Source organism: Epinephelus lanceolatus, chromosome 3 (genome assembly GCF_041903045.1).
Source record: "Epinephelus lanceolatus isolate andai-2023 chromosome 3, ASM4190304v1, whole genome shotgun sequence".
Lineage (NCBI taxonomy): Eukaryota > Metazoa > Chordata > Actinopteri > Perciformes > Serranidae > Epinephelus > Epinephelus lanceolatus.
The window spans coordinates 40,420,610-40,436,811 of NC_135736.1; the positions used below are offsets into that span (position 1 = coordinate 40,420,610).

Sequence of the window (16,202 nt, forward strand, 5' to 3'; positions counted from 1 at the left end):
TCAACTGACCCCTTTTGACGCAAAGGACTAGATCACGCCCCCGCAACACTAAGAAATGGTTTGAGCAGCCAGATGAGCTGTTTTCAAACTAGGCTTTCCAATAAATATGAATGTTTAGTTTCACTCTGATTTTTGTGGATGCTTAATGAGACACTTCTCTTTGATATCATACAGGCATTTTTACTATTTCAAGTTTTCAGTGGCTTTAAGAAAGTTCAAAGTATGTTTGTGTATGCTGTCAACTGTAGGCCTAGTTCTTAAAAAGAAACTCAAAGTCAGCCAAAACAAAAATTGGCATCGGAACGGAGCAACAGATTATAACTTGTCACATGTTAACGTTTGGTCATGGACCTTTCCTCGTCCAGATACGACGTGGAAGGTGCCCTGGGTATATTGGTTGTTGACGCTCTTGGATGCTGTGGCAAGTTCTGCCTGTTACATGCATTGTCTTCTTAAATACACTTCTGTTTTTACAGGACATTTACCATTTACATACAGTCTCTTTCAAAACAAACGCACTATGTCAGTACAACAATGCAAATTGTTTTTTTTTTTTTCCTTGAACAATTAACGCACGTGGTTGGGTTTAGGCAACAAAAACATGTGGTTAGGTGTAGGAAAAAATAACAGGGTGTGGCTTTATAATCTTACAGGACGCGAACACCACTCCCCCAGGTGCAAGTCGGTGTTTGTTTGACCCATCCACCACACTTCACAACTGCCCTACTCCTTTTTCGCCGCCTTCACTTTCATTCTTGTCCCGCCGCATTTCCCCAGACCCATAGTTTTTGTTCTCAGTAACATTGCAAACAGTTTTTTGTTCTTCCTAGCCCCCAATTCTTCACAAGCACACAGAAGTATTCTTCGCTAACACTCTTCACCATTAAATTTCTCACTCTTTTGAGAATCGTAAATCTGGGTATTCTAGCTAATTTATTTATTGCACTTACTACAGAAGTCTCTCTGCATTAGAGCATCGGATAAATGCCCGCTCACCTAATGGGCCATAATTTAATCTAGAATCTGCTCGCTGTTGTGGAAATGAACTGAAGGGAACACTATGGTGGGAAAACAAGAAAATACCGTAAATGTGTTGATAACTTCTGGAACTTTCCCCATAAATTGGATTAAGAAGAACTGGAGTTGAGAGGTGACCTCGAATAACCTCAGAGATTTATTCTGAGTGTGTACTAACAACAAGGAAACTCACACTGAGAACAATGTTAGAGCTAAAATCCCTAAAGCATGTGGCAAAAGTGAAGCTGGGCTGCCTGAGTCTCACAAGGTTTGATTCGCCTTCTCCCTTTAAAAAATCTTTACTCGGCATCCCAGCAGCTTACATAGATGGATTACCAGACACACACACACACACACACACACACCATCTTCAGACTCACTTGTCCTCAAATACACACACCATACTGTACCCACAAAAGTCTGCATACTTTTTCACACACACACACACACACACCGACTAGTCCCTTGTGAGACTGGTTTAGTGCAAGTCACATTTATCCTGAGGCGTGTGTGTGTCTGTGTGTGTGTGTCTGTGTGATAGAGAGTGTTTGTGTGTAGTAATATACGATTTCTCTGCTGTGAAGGCAGCAGACGCCAGAACCCAGGGAGGGTATTGAGTGCCTCAGTGTTTATGTACAGTAGAGATGGTGCTGAGGTGTAAAAAAGATCAACTGTAAAAGTGAAATTTGCATATTCATGCCTGACATGCAAAAACAGGAGGGCATTCACAAGTATGTTAATGCTACTTGTTAATCCATCACATACAAACACACATTTAGAACGACATGAATTTAGTATTCATGAATTTTCATTTCTATGGCCCCTTTTACACTTCCTGTTCTGGGCGAGAATTTCACAGTTATTCTGCCTCACCGTTCTACAGTCATGGAATGGGGGGACAGAGTTGTCGACAGCTGTGTAGAAAGGACAGGACCATGGATGAGACGGGTGTGAAGTTTTGATGATGTGTTACATGTGCTACCTACCCCCAGAAAATTTAAAAAGCAGCTAGCAGTTAGCAGCTAACTGAAAGAAAAACAGCAGCCGAAAATGTCCACAAATTGGGGAAAAAATGAGGCCTGAGAGCTCCTTACCCTCTGAGCAGAGGGCGAGATCAGCGGCCATGTAACAGGGACGGTAAATGATTGTTATTGCCATGTTGAGCCGTTGTGATTTTTATGAAAGCACTGATGAAACATTATATGTCACACCAGAGGCCAATGCTGTTGTGTCAAATGTCACACCCATCACACCTCTTTTGCTTCTGGGATGCTGGCATGCTATCTTAAATCACACACTGGGGCACAATGATGCTTGTGTTGTTTGGTTCTGTGCAATACATGCGAAGACAGCTTAATGAAGGGAGCGAAATATGCGAATTAAGCTGTGGAAATAAGGCAAATAGCGTGATTTTGCATCATATGCTTATTTGGAAGAGTTGAAAAATCATAACTTCAGTGACAAAATCACTGTGATAGCCAAGAGAGTTATTCCTGCTTACGATGTGAGTCAACACAAAATATTCTATCATTCAAACTCGAGTAACATAGCGCAAAAATTCGCATCACGTTTGGAAGGAACACAATACAACTTATAATAACACTGTGACATGTTTGTTTGACATGGTCAACATGTAATGGTGACATACAAATGTGTCTAATTTGTGTTTAAAAACTGTGTGCATTGTTGTGCTTTGTCCTGGAATATTACATATATAAAAACGATGCAAAGGGGAGGGCGATCTTTTTACATAAAGATGCAAAATGTACTGTTGTGCAACTCTACAGCTGTCAGTGACAGGGCAAAATGGTGATGAATCTTAAAGGTCCAGAAGGCAGAAATGGAATATAATATAATAAGTGTTTTCTTTAGTGTGTAATCACCTAAAAATAAGAATCATAGTGTTTTCATTGCCTGAGAATGAGCCATTTATAATAACACAGGGGGCGGCCACCTTAGCTAGAAGCCCCTCTGTAACGAGCAGCATCTTAACTAAAGGCCCTTCTCCAAAGTGCCAAGCAGCGCTGGAGAGACAGTGATTTAGAATGTGAAACTGCTTTAGTCTTCACCAGTTTAAATCACCGGGTCTATTTGTTTTGAAAAAGAGGAGACCTCTGCGGATAATTAGGCTCCCGGTGAAACCCTCCTAAACAATAAACACTTACAGAATTCTAACCTGGAGAAGTTTCAGATGCAATCTGCAATCCTCACCGCTAGCTGCCACTAAATCCCCCTCAGGGCTCATTTATGCTTAAAGACAGATATGGAAATGGAGACGTACAGAGCCTCCTGTCCATACTTTGCGTTCATTTTTTCCAAATTTGTGCATGTTTTCTGAAAGCTTACGAATACGGATGAAAGGAAGCAGAACCATTGGAACAAATCAGTAGTATATAATAATATGTTGTGAAAATATTCAAATGAATTCTCCAGCCAAATGTCGGGATGTATTTAATGGCTGCACAGGCCAAAGCCCTCTACAACACTGCCCCCGATTAAAGGTACAATGTTACAACCTCCTCCACTGTTGCCTCGTTTATTGTTGCGTGAAACTGTTGACTCTGCCCTCTGGTGCCGTTTATTGGCTGTATCTATGCCATCATAAAGGATGCATGGAAATATGACAGCAGTGACGTTTACAATGTTTGTAATGGACGTTTTTATTTTTGTATGTAAAGGGAGCATAAATGAGCCTCCACTGTTCCTTAAAGTTTTCAAAATCACAGAGCCTGTTCAGACCTTGTATTAACATGTGTCTTGGGGGATCGGATCACAGCTGGACAGCTCCAAGTCCGTGTGTTCACACCTGGCATTAGAATGCGTCCTCACACCAGACACAATTCTAGCTCCAAATGAAAGCATTTCAATCCAGTAAACTCACTGGTTACAGTCTGAGGTTTGCAACTCAATACACTCCCCACAATAGAGTGCTGAAATACTTCTTCTTCTAGTCAGTGTCCTTTTGTGGAGTTCAGTGGAATGATATGTGCCCACTCACTCCTTCAACGAAAAACTCTTTCTTTCTCTTCTATTCTCAAAAACCACTTCCTGTTCTCTGCCTTCCTCTGCCTCCCCACTGGGTGAACCCTGAGAGTTTCCACATGACAACAGGAATCTAAATCATACGGCTTACATACAGTATATTAGGTCCATATTTCTCAAGGGCATGAAAGCCCTTTAACAAGCCATGAGAAGATACTGGCAATTCTCCTACTGTGTCCCTCTACCCCCCTCCTCTCTCGTATACCGGCCTCTTATTTTCCTCCGTGAATAAACCCCAGAACTTTACATCTCCAGCTTTGAATGGGGCCCATCAAGCGATTTCTGAGCCATATCTCACAAGGGCGGGAAAAAAGCCTCACCCTACCCCCCCCGTCTCTCCGCACACCTCCCTGTTCAGCCATGAAATGACACCCCTATTTAATCAATTGTGAATCATGAAATTTTGCACAAGAGACCCCTTTTCTTTGCACTTGACAGTGATTGAACTGCACAGCCATGCAATTCCATTCACCACGGCAATGAGAAGAAAGGGGAGCGGGGGAGGGGCCTGCGCACTGTGTAGTGTGTGTGTTTGAGAGATGAAGGTGATTTCCCTGTGACATCATGGGCCCCCGCTCAATGGCACCGCAACAGAGGGTTCCTTCTGTGCATCGAGGCCACGTGGTCGGGCAGCATAGTGGGATCCTACAGCTGATCTATAGGGGTGCACAGGAGGTGTGTTTGTGTGTGTGTGTGTGTGTGTGTGTGTGTGCCACAGCCCTTCACACAAACACTTTATATAGGCCCCTAAAAGACCAGGGGTCAAGAATAACAGAGAAAGAGGAGAAAAAAGAGGTTTTGAGAGAGAGATTACAAGTGGAGGAGGGCGGAGGAGACAGAGTGAGATCAAGCCTGAGGGAAAAAGTAGAAAAGTGGATAAGAGGAGGAGAGGGGGAGAACAAGGGAGAGACTGAGAGATGGGGTATGAGACCCCAATCCCCTCTCTTTCTTCTGCATGAATGGGCTGGTGGGAACGACGTGAATGTGTGATGTAAGGTCTGTGGCGAGTGTGTCAGGGAACATAGCTGAGATTCCAGGCATCCATGTGACATTGCGGTGACACGGCGTGACCCCGGCGTGACCCCGATGGCAGAGGTCAGAGTGAGTCAGCTCCTTCATGTCACCGCAAGACAGAAAATGACGAGCCCTGGATTTATGCAGGATCCATTCATTCGCTGTGTCATTCTTTTATGGGATGAGGTGGAAGTGTGTGTTTCTCTCGTGTGCATGTGTTTGAGTGCAGCATGCTAATGATGTGCAAATATATCACAGTGGCGAGAGCTTTGGTTTCACTTCCACAATGCAGACGCTAATTCTGCCAACAGGACAAGCCCCCAGAAACACTTTATTGTGCAACGCAAATAATATGGAGAAGTGAAGGATGATTCCCTGATGACCAGTTCTACCGAAAACAAAACAATCTGACATAATCATTCTCCCTGATGTCTGAGTAGTTTCATCTCAGTTGTTAAGGTAATAGATGACAAAATGAATTAGGACTAGACCCAGAGAGAATCACAGAGCTCTAGATTTGATGTTTATTTCAATCGTAGAAAATACATTTCTAACATAACATGTTAAAAGGTGGTGGTGTGGCTGTATGGATGGCAATGTCACTTATGTCCAGACTGAAATGTCTCAACAAACATTTGATGGATTGCCATGTAATTTTGTGCAGATATTCATGGTACCCAGAGGATGAACCCTGCTAACTTTTGAGTTGCCCTGACTTCATCTTTAGCCCCACTAAAAGTGTGACATTTTGCCTTTTTACTAAAATGTCTTGACAACTGTTGGCTGGATTGCAGTAAAATTTGGTGTACACATGATGTTGTTGAGGCTCTCCACAGGATGAATTGTAATAACAACCCTTTTCAACTTTTCATCCAGCGCCATCATCACGAAACTCATGACATCCTCATCAGCCTCAGCCAAAGTTTTTTTGTTTGTCGGTCATCCAAAAAAACCTTGTGCACAGAAACCTTGCACACTGAGTGCGTTGTGTTTTACAGTTCTTTTCGTTGCGAAAATTTGCAATATAATAGTAGCCTACAGCCTCACAGAGCTGCTAGCATGGCTGTGGGTGACCAAATTGACATCAAGGAACCAGTGGAGACAAAGTCCAACCTGATGTTTATAGTACAAAGAATATTTACCCTGCACACACGAACAGTAACACAAACAATTAGGAACTGTTTCTGCTAAAGAGCTCAATTCCTAAAAACATAATCTTACCTAATACAACACATTTGCTTCAACTTCACGCCCTCTTGACTTCAGCCGTTTGTTTACTTTCCTCACTATCGTTTATCTTCTCGTGCGCTGAGCTAAACTGCTTAACAGAGATTTTACTCACTGACAGGCTCCGCTGTCTGTGACGCTAGTCCAACATGCTGAATCTGCTGAAAATAAGCCAACAAGGGCCAACAGTGTGGGACACCCTGCCAGTACTAGGGCAATAGGCGCTCACTGACAGCTTGGTGGGTCAGGGCCTTTAATATGCATTGGGAGCTGCATCTGAATCTTAATATATATAATAATGATAATGACACTAGGGATATAGATGCAAGATTTTGTATTCACATACATGCAGCTACTACAAGCTGAAATAGCTCAGTTGGGAGAGTGTTAGACTGAAGCTCTAAAGGTCCCTGGTTCAATCCTGGGTTTCGGCAGCAATTGTGAATACCTTTTAAACGGCTGTGGCTCAGGAAGTAGAGCAGATCGTCCACTAATCTCCGGCTCCTGCAGTCTGCATGTCGAAGTATCCTTGAGCAAGATACTGAACCCAAAATTGCTCCAAATGGCTGTTCCATCGGTGTGTCCGTGTGTTAAAAACTTGTGGCACCATGCACAGTAGCCTCGGCCACCAGTGTATGAATGCGTGTGTGAATGGGTGAATGTGACTCGTTGTGTAAAAAGTGCTTTGAGTTTTGTGATGACTAGAAAGGCGCTATTCAAGTGCAGTCCATCCATCCAAATGCTCTATTCCAATGATAATCATTTACACAATTTCTGGATCAGCACCTAACAACGCAAATGTGCACCAAAACTTTACACCATAGATCAACTTTCACCAAATGTCACTAAAATCTGTTCACAGGTTTCTGATTTGACCAAACAATCCCAGCTCAATGTCCACTTACTGGCTTGTTCCAGAGCTTTCAACTGTGCTTCCATTCTGCTGATACAGACTGCCAACATGGACGAGAAGTCCTAAAAGTGCTTAGAATCATGGAAGGTTTGAACATCTACACTCTTCTACAACTGAGCAAATTCAATCTGCTGATGAGGAGTGTGAAATGTGGCCAAACGTCTGTAAGGTCTGAAATGAAATGCGAATCTTTCTGAGATCCTCTGCTTATTGACAAATAGGAAAGAAACATTACCTCCTTTTGTGAGATCGCAGGGGATCGCTTTAATTTGTTTTGATAAAAAAAATATCACGTCTCCGATGTCATGGGAATGTAAGGCACCTGTTAATTATATTTATTAATTGCGTTTTGGTTTCCTGGTTGGTCTGGTGACTCAGAGGCACAACATGCACCTCAGCAGGGGTTTCAATGAGGCGTATGCCTTGCCACACATCAGCTCCGTCTCTCTCTCATCTGTATGCAGAGTCAAGAAGAATTCAGCTCTGGAAAAGAACACCTGAATGCATCAGGCCCAGGCAATAACAAGAGGCATTTTTCTGGGCTCACAGTTTTGCAAATGACATAAATTGTCAGTGACCTGTGTCGCTACAATACAAAGAGCACACGTACTGTGTGCTGAGGTTAGGACCCTATCTGCTCTGTTTACACTGCAGAGGAAATTAATTTCTGTGCACTGATAGACTGATGGTGGGGCGAAAAACAAGATGAAAAAGATGGGGAAGATGCACAATGTTCATCACCTGAGGCTTTATGTGTGAGCTTCTCCTATGTGCCCAACTGCACGGACAGCTGCAGGTTACTTAGAGAGCTACAGACTAGAAAGAGTAAGATTTACCCTAATTACAGTTCGGGTACACAGAAACATCGAGCTAAGATTAGATGAAATACTGATCGCCTGGGCAAAACAGGAGGAAAAGACGTCTGCGGAGAGCTCAGGATGGATGACTGAATCATCGAGACAGCTGATTTCACTGTACATACAGGCCTTAGTCTTAATGCTGAGGAAGCTAAGGGATTTATTTGGCTTGCTTCAGAAGTCAGTCACAGACATTCTGGCTCCAGTTTCTAAAAAAACATCACGAAGGACACAAATTAATTAAAAGTACCTACATTTCTGGATTTCTATGTGAGCCAAGCACAAGGCTTAAGGCAGGCCTTAAAGCAGAGGTATGCTTGTAAAGAACCAGCTCATATGAAAAGTCACCCGTCGACGTTAAGTGTTTATAGCTGGCCCAAATGGTGCCACTCAAATGCAAGGCGATAAGCCTGTCATCAGAAAGAGAGGTGATAATCATCCAAACGGGGATAACGGCGCACAATTTCAAACAGTCTCGCCTTGAAGGCTTTCATGGTGTTGCAGGCAGTTGTACACACAAAAGGTGACGGAAGTAGTTATGTAAGAATATAAAAAGAGCTTTAGAGAGAAGTTCAAACCATGCATACTTTCTATCCTGTGCACACCTGCCTGATTGCCCAATTGCAAAACCAAAGTGGTCGTGCTTGTCGGATTGTGGGTTTTGGAAAAGCAACAAAAATTGGCGACCGCAGCCACCTGAATTTGAGCGCTTAGACTGAAGCATATTGACGTTTTCCGTGAGTCAGTCATGGATGTGGGGAGGAGGGGCCAGGTGGAGGATTCTGGTCCTTATGTACTTGAAAGCACTTTGGGGACATGAGATAAGAAGGTATATCCTACTCAATATATTAACCAGTGAATCAGAGTTCTATGCAGTGTGCCACATATCTCATCAACAGTGTTGGACAAGTTATTTGAAAACTGTACAAGCAAAGCACCCCAGACATCCCTCTACCCAGTCACACTTTGCAGCTCCTCTGGGACCCCTGAATACTAAAGGGGACAGAGCGTTTGCTGTCAGGGCCCCGAGGCTCTGCAACAGTCTGCCTGAGGAAATCGGGTCGGCCGAGTCAGTGATCTCTTTTTAAGTAGCTTCTTAAAACATACTTTTATCGGAGAGCCTTTGCTGATTTTGCTTGAGCTTTAAGTTCATTTAGACTGTCTTTATTTCCTCAGCTTACATATACTTAAGTTTTTTTTATCAGATCTATTAAAGGTTGTTTTCATGTCTTGTCTGTTTTAATTATTGACATGTAAAGCACCTTGTGACTCTGTTTTAAAAAGCGCTTTGTAAATATTCTTCTTATTATTATTATTACTACTATTATCAAGGAAACGTGGCATTCAGCTAAATAGAACTGTATCGTGCACAGCCATCATTTCAATAAGGGTGAAACCACGGTTCTTAGGCTGACATACAGGCATATACAGAGGTGTCATGTATGCATAATGCATGATGCATTACAGTGTAAGTGAGGACCCCATAGGGATCCAATTACTTCCAGAGGGAACATTTTGAATTTGGTCACAGTCTTATGATCACATAGAGTCTGTCAGACAAAAACTATTGAGGCTGTGTTGCAGGAATCAGAAGTAGCCCATGGAGACAGTTGTTGCTCGGGTATCCGCCGAGAGAACTGGGGGCGAAAATCTGTCAGGGTGCAGCACAAATGTTTACTGGAGCAGAAATACACTAAAAATTACTTTTTCTAAAGTGTGAATGGTCCAGTTGTTGCATTTACATTTGCTTAATGCATTTCGCATGCCGAGCAGTTAAACATTTGTCTTGAATATAATTTTCCAAATGATTATAATCACTTCATTTGAAAGTCACATCATGTGGTCAGATTTGCATTTAAACAACAAATGCAAGCAACTAATGGCTTTTCTCCAAACAGCTGTGATACTCCAGTGAGGTTATACCGCGCGACACACTGCCAGTCATGCTTGGCTACCCCAGAATGAGAAAAAAAAGGCAAACTCCTATAACAAGCAATGTTTTCAGAGGAATGTAGCTGACAACTTTCTAAAGTCACAGAAATCTGCAGAGCGCATCAGTGTGATGGAATGACAGGGAGATAAAGATCAGAGGAAAACAGGGGTGAGCGAGGGGAGGAGGAGAAAGTGAAGGTGAGGAGTTTAGCACCCAAGCTAGCAATAATGAGTGGAGAGACGGCTGATATGATCTTTTGGACTGACACCACATCATTAAAACATCTAAATGATTGAAGACCCGACTTTCCTGTCCAGCACAGCACATTCTGAGGCAGACAGAAGACTCAAGGCTTGTTTACATGGTTTTAAGGACAAATGGATCCAAAAGAAGAATCAACAGTCTCTTTATAATAGGCTGAAAATATTTTATGGTCATTTTACAACAAAACAAGTCTTGAAGAAATGCTTCACCTGTAACATGACCATTTGTATACTCACTAGGGATGCACCGATCCAACATCTGGATCGAATATCGGCCCCAGTATCATCAAAGTAGATGGATCGGGTATCGGAAAATGCAACCTAAACCTGAGGTGATTCTTTCCCTTTAAATCTACTGCGACGCGAGCTACATCATACTACATCATACGTCATGGAGCGAAGGAGAGAATCTGCTGTGTGGAGGTAGTTCACACTATTTCAACTGCTGTTGCGCAATTGTTTATTTTTGTTAAAAATAAATAGTTCATCATTGCGTTAATCTGTTTCATCTTGTTTCATTTCATCTTGGGAAAGAACTGTGTAGTCATCAATGCCTGATGCCTCTAGTCTTTTCTGTTCTACATGTAAAGGTATATAGCTTTTTAGGTCAACCATGGTATGATTGGATATCATCGGATCGGTATCAGGTATCGGCTGATACTCAAAGCCACAGCATCGGGATTGGTTTCGAAAATGAACGGAGAATCCAAAAAAAACAATCATTCATGAATTGGAGTAAATGGGGACCATTTAACGACAGCAAAACTATATCAGTACATCCACTTACAAACTCTCACACAACTCCTGCAGTTTAAACAGACGCCTTGTTGCAGAAGCTTTACAATATAAAACTCTACCGCCTACGAGTTGTGTGCCCAGAGCGTGCTTATGAGCTCTGAGTTCAAACGCACGCGTGTGCCCAGGAACGCAACTCGGCCTTGCATGAGACTGTTTACTGATGTGTTTTAAATCGGAAGGTTTTAGCAAGTATGCATGTGTTAAGTAAGTACTGAGCATACGACTGGATTACACTGCATGAGGTGTGTGGGAGTTTATCCACTGATGTTTAGATATAGTTTTACTGTTGATCCCATTTACCTTAATTCATGAAGAATGTTCTCCTTTTCTTGGATTTTTCCATCATTATAGAGGCATTCGAGAAAAACAGTTTCCTTCACAAACCCGAGGTAACACGAGGTGAGTAATTGATATACAAATGGCCATTTTGCAGTTAAAGTATTCCTTTAAGTCTCTGTCTGACAGAAGGAGTTCCTCTGCTGCAATAACTACAGCGAGTGTGTTTATCAAAGGAGCTATTGATTCATTCTAATCCTGTTTGGAACGACACTGCCAGAGATTTCCCTGCCTGACCCTGGTATTAATTTTGGCACCATTTACCTATAGTTTTCTATTTTCTTTTTAACTACACTGCTGTGATCAGTGTTTTCCTATCAAAGCAATGGACTTCTGGGGATCAGGTTAATTGCAGATGATCTGGACTCTGAACTGCTAGATTCTCTACCACTGCATCACTTAATCTTTTGTCTGAAAGAGAATACAGGGGAAAAGGGATTTAATTGATTTGACGGGCTCTTAAATGTAACGCTTTTCTTCAGATTTAATGAAAATAATGCAGGTGAGTGATACCTCAAAAGCTTAAACCATCCAGTGACAGAAAGAGAAAAAGATAGAGAGGTGGAAAGCTCTTATTCAAGCACAGATCTCTTTCTGAAACAGTTTCTTGCTGTGCCACGCCCAGCAGCTTAGTTAAGCATGCAGGTATTTAATCATTAGTTTGACCTGATGATAGAGCTGAATGAAAAGACGGGAGATTCCTGAAGTTCACCAAAGCAAATTTCATGTCATTCCATCCAATAGCTGTTGGGACATTTCACACTGTAGCAGGTGGCAGTCGCTAACTGGACAAGCCACAACACTACATCAGACCAGAGGTATCCATTTCTAAAAAATGAAATAAAAAATGCTACAATATTCCACTTGCAGTACAATGCAATATTAAAACAATTAGTTGACGGGCAATTTGGCTGTGAGAACTTGTATGTATGTGCAGTACACATGCCGAAATAGCTCAGTTGGGAGAGCGTTAGACTGAAGATCTAAAGGTCCCTGGTTCGATCCCGGGTTTCGGCAGCAAGTGCGTGCTTTTCCAGGGTGCTCAACTGGGGAGACTACACTTGGACACAACAAGGTTGGTCCAGAGTATAAACTGCAGTAGTGTCACTGCACCAGCGGCACCCTCAAGCAATGCTCTGCACTCCTAACTCATCAGTGCACTTGACTGTGCAGCATTTTGTGTGCATAATAAAAATTAAACTATGCAATCGTAAAATCATATGGGTCTAAAACAAACGCTATCAGATTATTTTCCTATATCGTTCAGCCCTGATCAGAGTTGCTTCTCCCTTCTCCTCTCTCACTCTATCATGACTCTTAATCTCCTGGCAGCCAACAAGAGGCTTCTTACAAATGCCAAACCCTGACTGGACAAAGTGGATTGTCTTCATTAACCAGTGGGTCAACATGTCATTAACTCCTTCTCAACCATGACTACAAGCCCAGTCGTGTTAATTCACAGAGGTAGAGACAAGCGGCGACCCCCAGGGCTGAAAAAGATGAAGCCAGTGATGAAGCCATTCCCCATTGACCGCCATGTTAAAATGCTCAACTTTAAAGCAGAAATAAACATGTTTATAGCCTGGTTCAAAAAACTGTTTTGATCTCCATGGCTATTTTCCTTCTTCATGACAACTGCATAGTTATGCTGGCTCTGAAAAAACAAAAACAAGATGGCGACGGCCAAAATGCCAAACTTGAGGTTTTAAAATGGGCGTTCATAAACCAATGGATGATGTCATGATTGCTATGTCTATTATTTTTATACAGTCTATGGGTAGAGATCATGAAAGACGAGGATAAAGCATGGAAAAGGTGCTGCTGTTGAGATAAAGAAGGACAGGACAGGAAAGACTTATAAAATGTAGGCACGCCACCTTTTCACTGTCACATGTGGTCTTGATTTTCATCACCAAAGACCTACTTCAGCCTAACTTGGTGAATATAACACATTAATATGCCTTCATACGCCATCCAATTCTCTGGCAATTACAGCTAATCAGCTGAACTGTTGAGGCACTGCAGAACAACACGTGTTTTCTTCTCACTGTTGACTTTCCAACACTAATCCCACCTCAGAACAGCATGAAGTCTCTCTAAAATCCCACCAAACCTTTTAACCCCGACATCAAAAGCCATTTGTTGCCAGCAGGGCTGCCGGACCAGGCCACACCCAAAACAAGTCGCAACACAATCTGGTCAAATTACAATGTTCACTTCCCCCATTTCTACTCTTAAAGGGCACCTTTAATATCTCCCCCTTCCACCACCTGGCTGGCATCAAAGCCCAGAAACCCAGTGCTGAGTGGGGAGACACATCAGCAACATTTTTGGCTTTCATTTCCTTCTCCGCAGCGGGGGTGCACAGGGACATGCCAGGGCCCCGGCTCAGAGTGAGAGAGAGAAAGACAGAGGTAGACAGGGAGTCTCTTTTGCAGCCAATAATGTCTGTAATTTGTCCACAGATTGAGGAGAGAGCAGACAAGAAAGGCCTGCAGACACCACTCATTCAGCACATTTAGCACTTGCGTGTGTGTGTTTGTATTCATGTGTGTAATTAGCAGCGCTGCGTTACAGCTCCCTTCCTTGGTTGACGCTGATTGAAGTTGTTCATAAGCTCTACACTGTACCTACGCCGTAGTGATGTTTGCACTTTTGTAATGGTGTGTCTGTGGCGCTCTGCAGTTATACCTCCACAATGCTAATTGATGGAGGGGTTTCTCTACAGATGTGTTTAGTTTCTGTGAAGGCCTGTAAAGTTTGGTTGATTCAAACCCACATTAAACACGACTAATAGCAACAATATCAAACACAAGTACAAAATTCGGTTCCATTATAACTCACAAGGCTCACCAACAAAACGCTTAGCGTGCTTTCCCTACATATATAGCATGCTAACATTATTAGCACAAGCCTATGACATTTTACCTTACATAAATTAGCCTATTGGCTTGCAGAGTTTTCCACGACTTACACGAAGCCAGGTTCAACAGCAATGTTTAACACAGGTAACGTTACAAAATTTGGCTCCATTATAACTCACAAGGCTCACTGACAAAACATATATAGCATGCTAGCATTATTAGCATAAGCCTATGACAGTTGCATAAATTCGCATAGCGGCTTGCGGCTTGAGTTTTACCCTACTTATGTGAAGCCAGGTTCAACAGAAACAGGTAATGTTACAAAGGTTCACAGACAAAACAACTGTCTTTTACTATACACATTTTTCCAACATATACAACATGCTAATGCTATTAGCATTAGCCCAAGGTCTAAAATGAACACCCGCCAAGCACCAAATGCAGGTAGAGTTTCTGTTTTGCTGGCGAGTAAATCTTGGAGGGCTATCCCCACACTGGCGGGTAAATGTTTGTACCAAAATAGTCATGTAAGTTAACCAACTGTTGTGCTGAGAGTCATTTACGGACGCACTGCTCTGCTGCTCCTCTGCTGTTAGCGTCAGAGTTTGACATACAAAAACACACAAACACATTACATTTTTATTTTTATGCGCATCTAAACTGTGACGCAAAACCAACCATTTCACGTGGCACTAGTTTTGCGGCACTGTAAACCAAACGAACATCAACTGATCCACTAAACCATCATATACCGCCATTTTGAAGCTACCCACTGTTATGCTAATGTATAGCTGAGGGTTATGAGTTGCACCCATAGTTAGGAAGGTAATAAAAACAATAACATGGAGGCTCCGTAGTCAGAACCAAGACAGCAGACTTTTTATTGCCTCCCAATGTCGCAGCGCAATACAACTCCACTCCTTCTGTTCTTACCTTTCACAATAAAAGCCCTCGGCTTACATCACTGATTATTAGAAGGAACTCATTCATATGCTGAAGTTGTGGGGATGAGTTGTTTTATATGGTAAAATATCTTTGCTTCAAATTTTGCTCCAGCCTCTGCTTTAAGTTTGTATTCAACACGACACCTTATTGTCTCAATTAAAGTAATGAAACAAATGTATATGTGATTAACAAAAAGGCAATTTATCATTTTAGCACGTAAAAAAAAATATTTTCATTCTATCCACCAGCCCCTTGGCCGGTTAGTCAAAAAGTTAATTTTGGACACTGCAAAAGCCTGTGACATTTAACATTGCGTAAATTAGCCTAGCTGCTAATGGACTTTCCCCTGCCCATATAAAGTCAGAATAAATAACACATAACAATTAAAACGTTATTTCGTGGAGGCTTTATTGTCTTCACAATTTATTGTTTCTTATCTGTGAAATAAACATTAATAAAAGTTTTGTTTCCACTGAGGAAAACTGTCTTCAGCTTACTTATTATTAAAATAATGTGCAGTTACATTTCTGGTGAACTGGTGACGTAAGGCTATGGTGTAGGGTACACGTGTAAACAGAGCCTACACCATTGGTACGACATCCATTTGGTGCAGAGGTATAAACCCTGCTTTAGTGGACACCTGGACTCCTCCTCCTCCTCCATTGCCCCCCACCTTCCATCCCTCGGCTGCAGATGTTAGACTTGGCACGACAATGGGCCGACACTGAAGTGGACAGATGTTTCCGCATGCACACACAGATCCACACAGATGGATAGGTGATGTATAACTGCACTGAACATGATACACTGCTCACAGAATCACACACAGAAGAGAAACACACATGCAATCTCTTTACTGTCTCTCCTCCAGCCTGCCTGCTTGCCTTGTATGGCCTCTACACACCCACCATATGCTAACTGCTGGAGGAGAGCTGCAATTTGTAAATGATTTAACCTTTTAATAGAGAAAAGATGAGGTTGGCTACAGTTGAG

The 16,202-nt window shown here is 42.3% G+C and overlaps 1 protein-coding gene and 2 non-coding genes across 3 annotated transcripts in view; 2 read left to right on the forward strand and 1 right to left on the reverse strand.

Annotated features, from left to right (window-relative positions):
• The window catches only part of xylt1 (xylosyltransferase I), a 126,343-nt gene that overhangs the window by 68,658 nt on the left and 41,483 nt on the right, over positions 1–16,202 (reverse strand). The gene's annotated exons all lie outside the window — the stretch shown is intronic.
• trnaf-gaa (transfer RNA phenylalanine (anticodon GAA)) lies at positions 6,662–6,734 on the forward strand. The gene has a single exon. It is a non-coding gene; the product is annotated as a tRNA-Phe (tRNA).
• trnaf-gaa (transfer RNA phenylalanine (anticodon GAA)) lies at positions 12,345–12,417 on the forward strand. Its single transcript has one exon. It is a non-coding gene; the product is annotated as a tRNA-Phe (tRNA).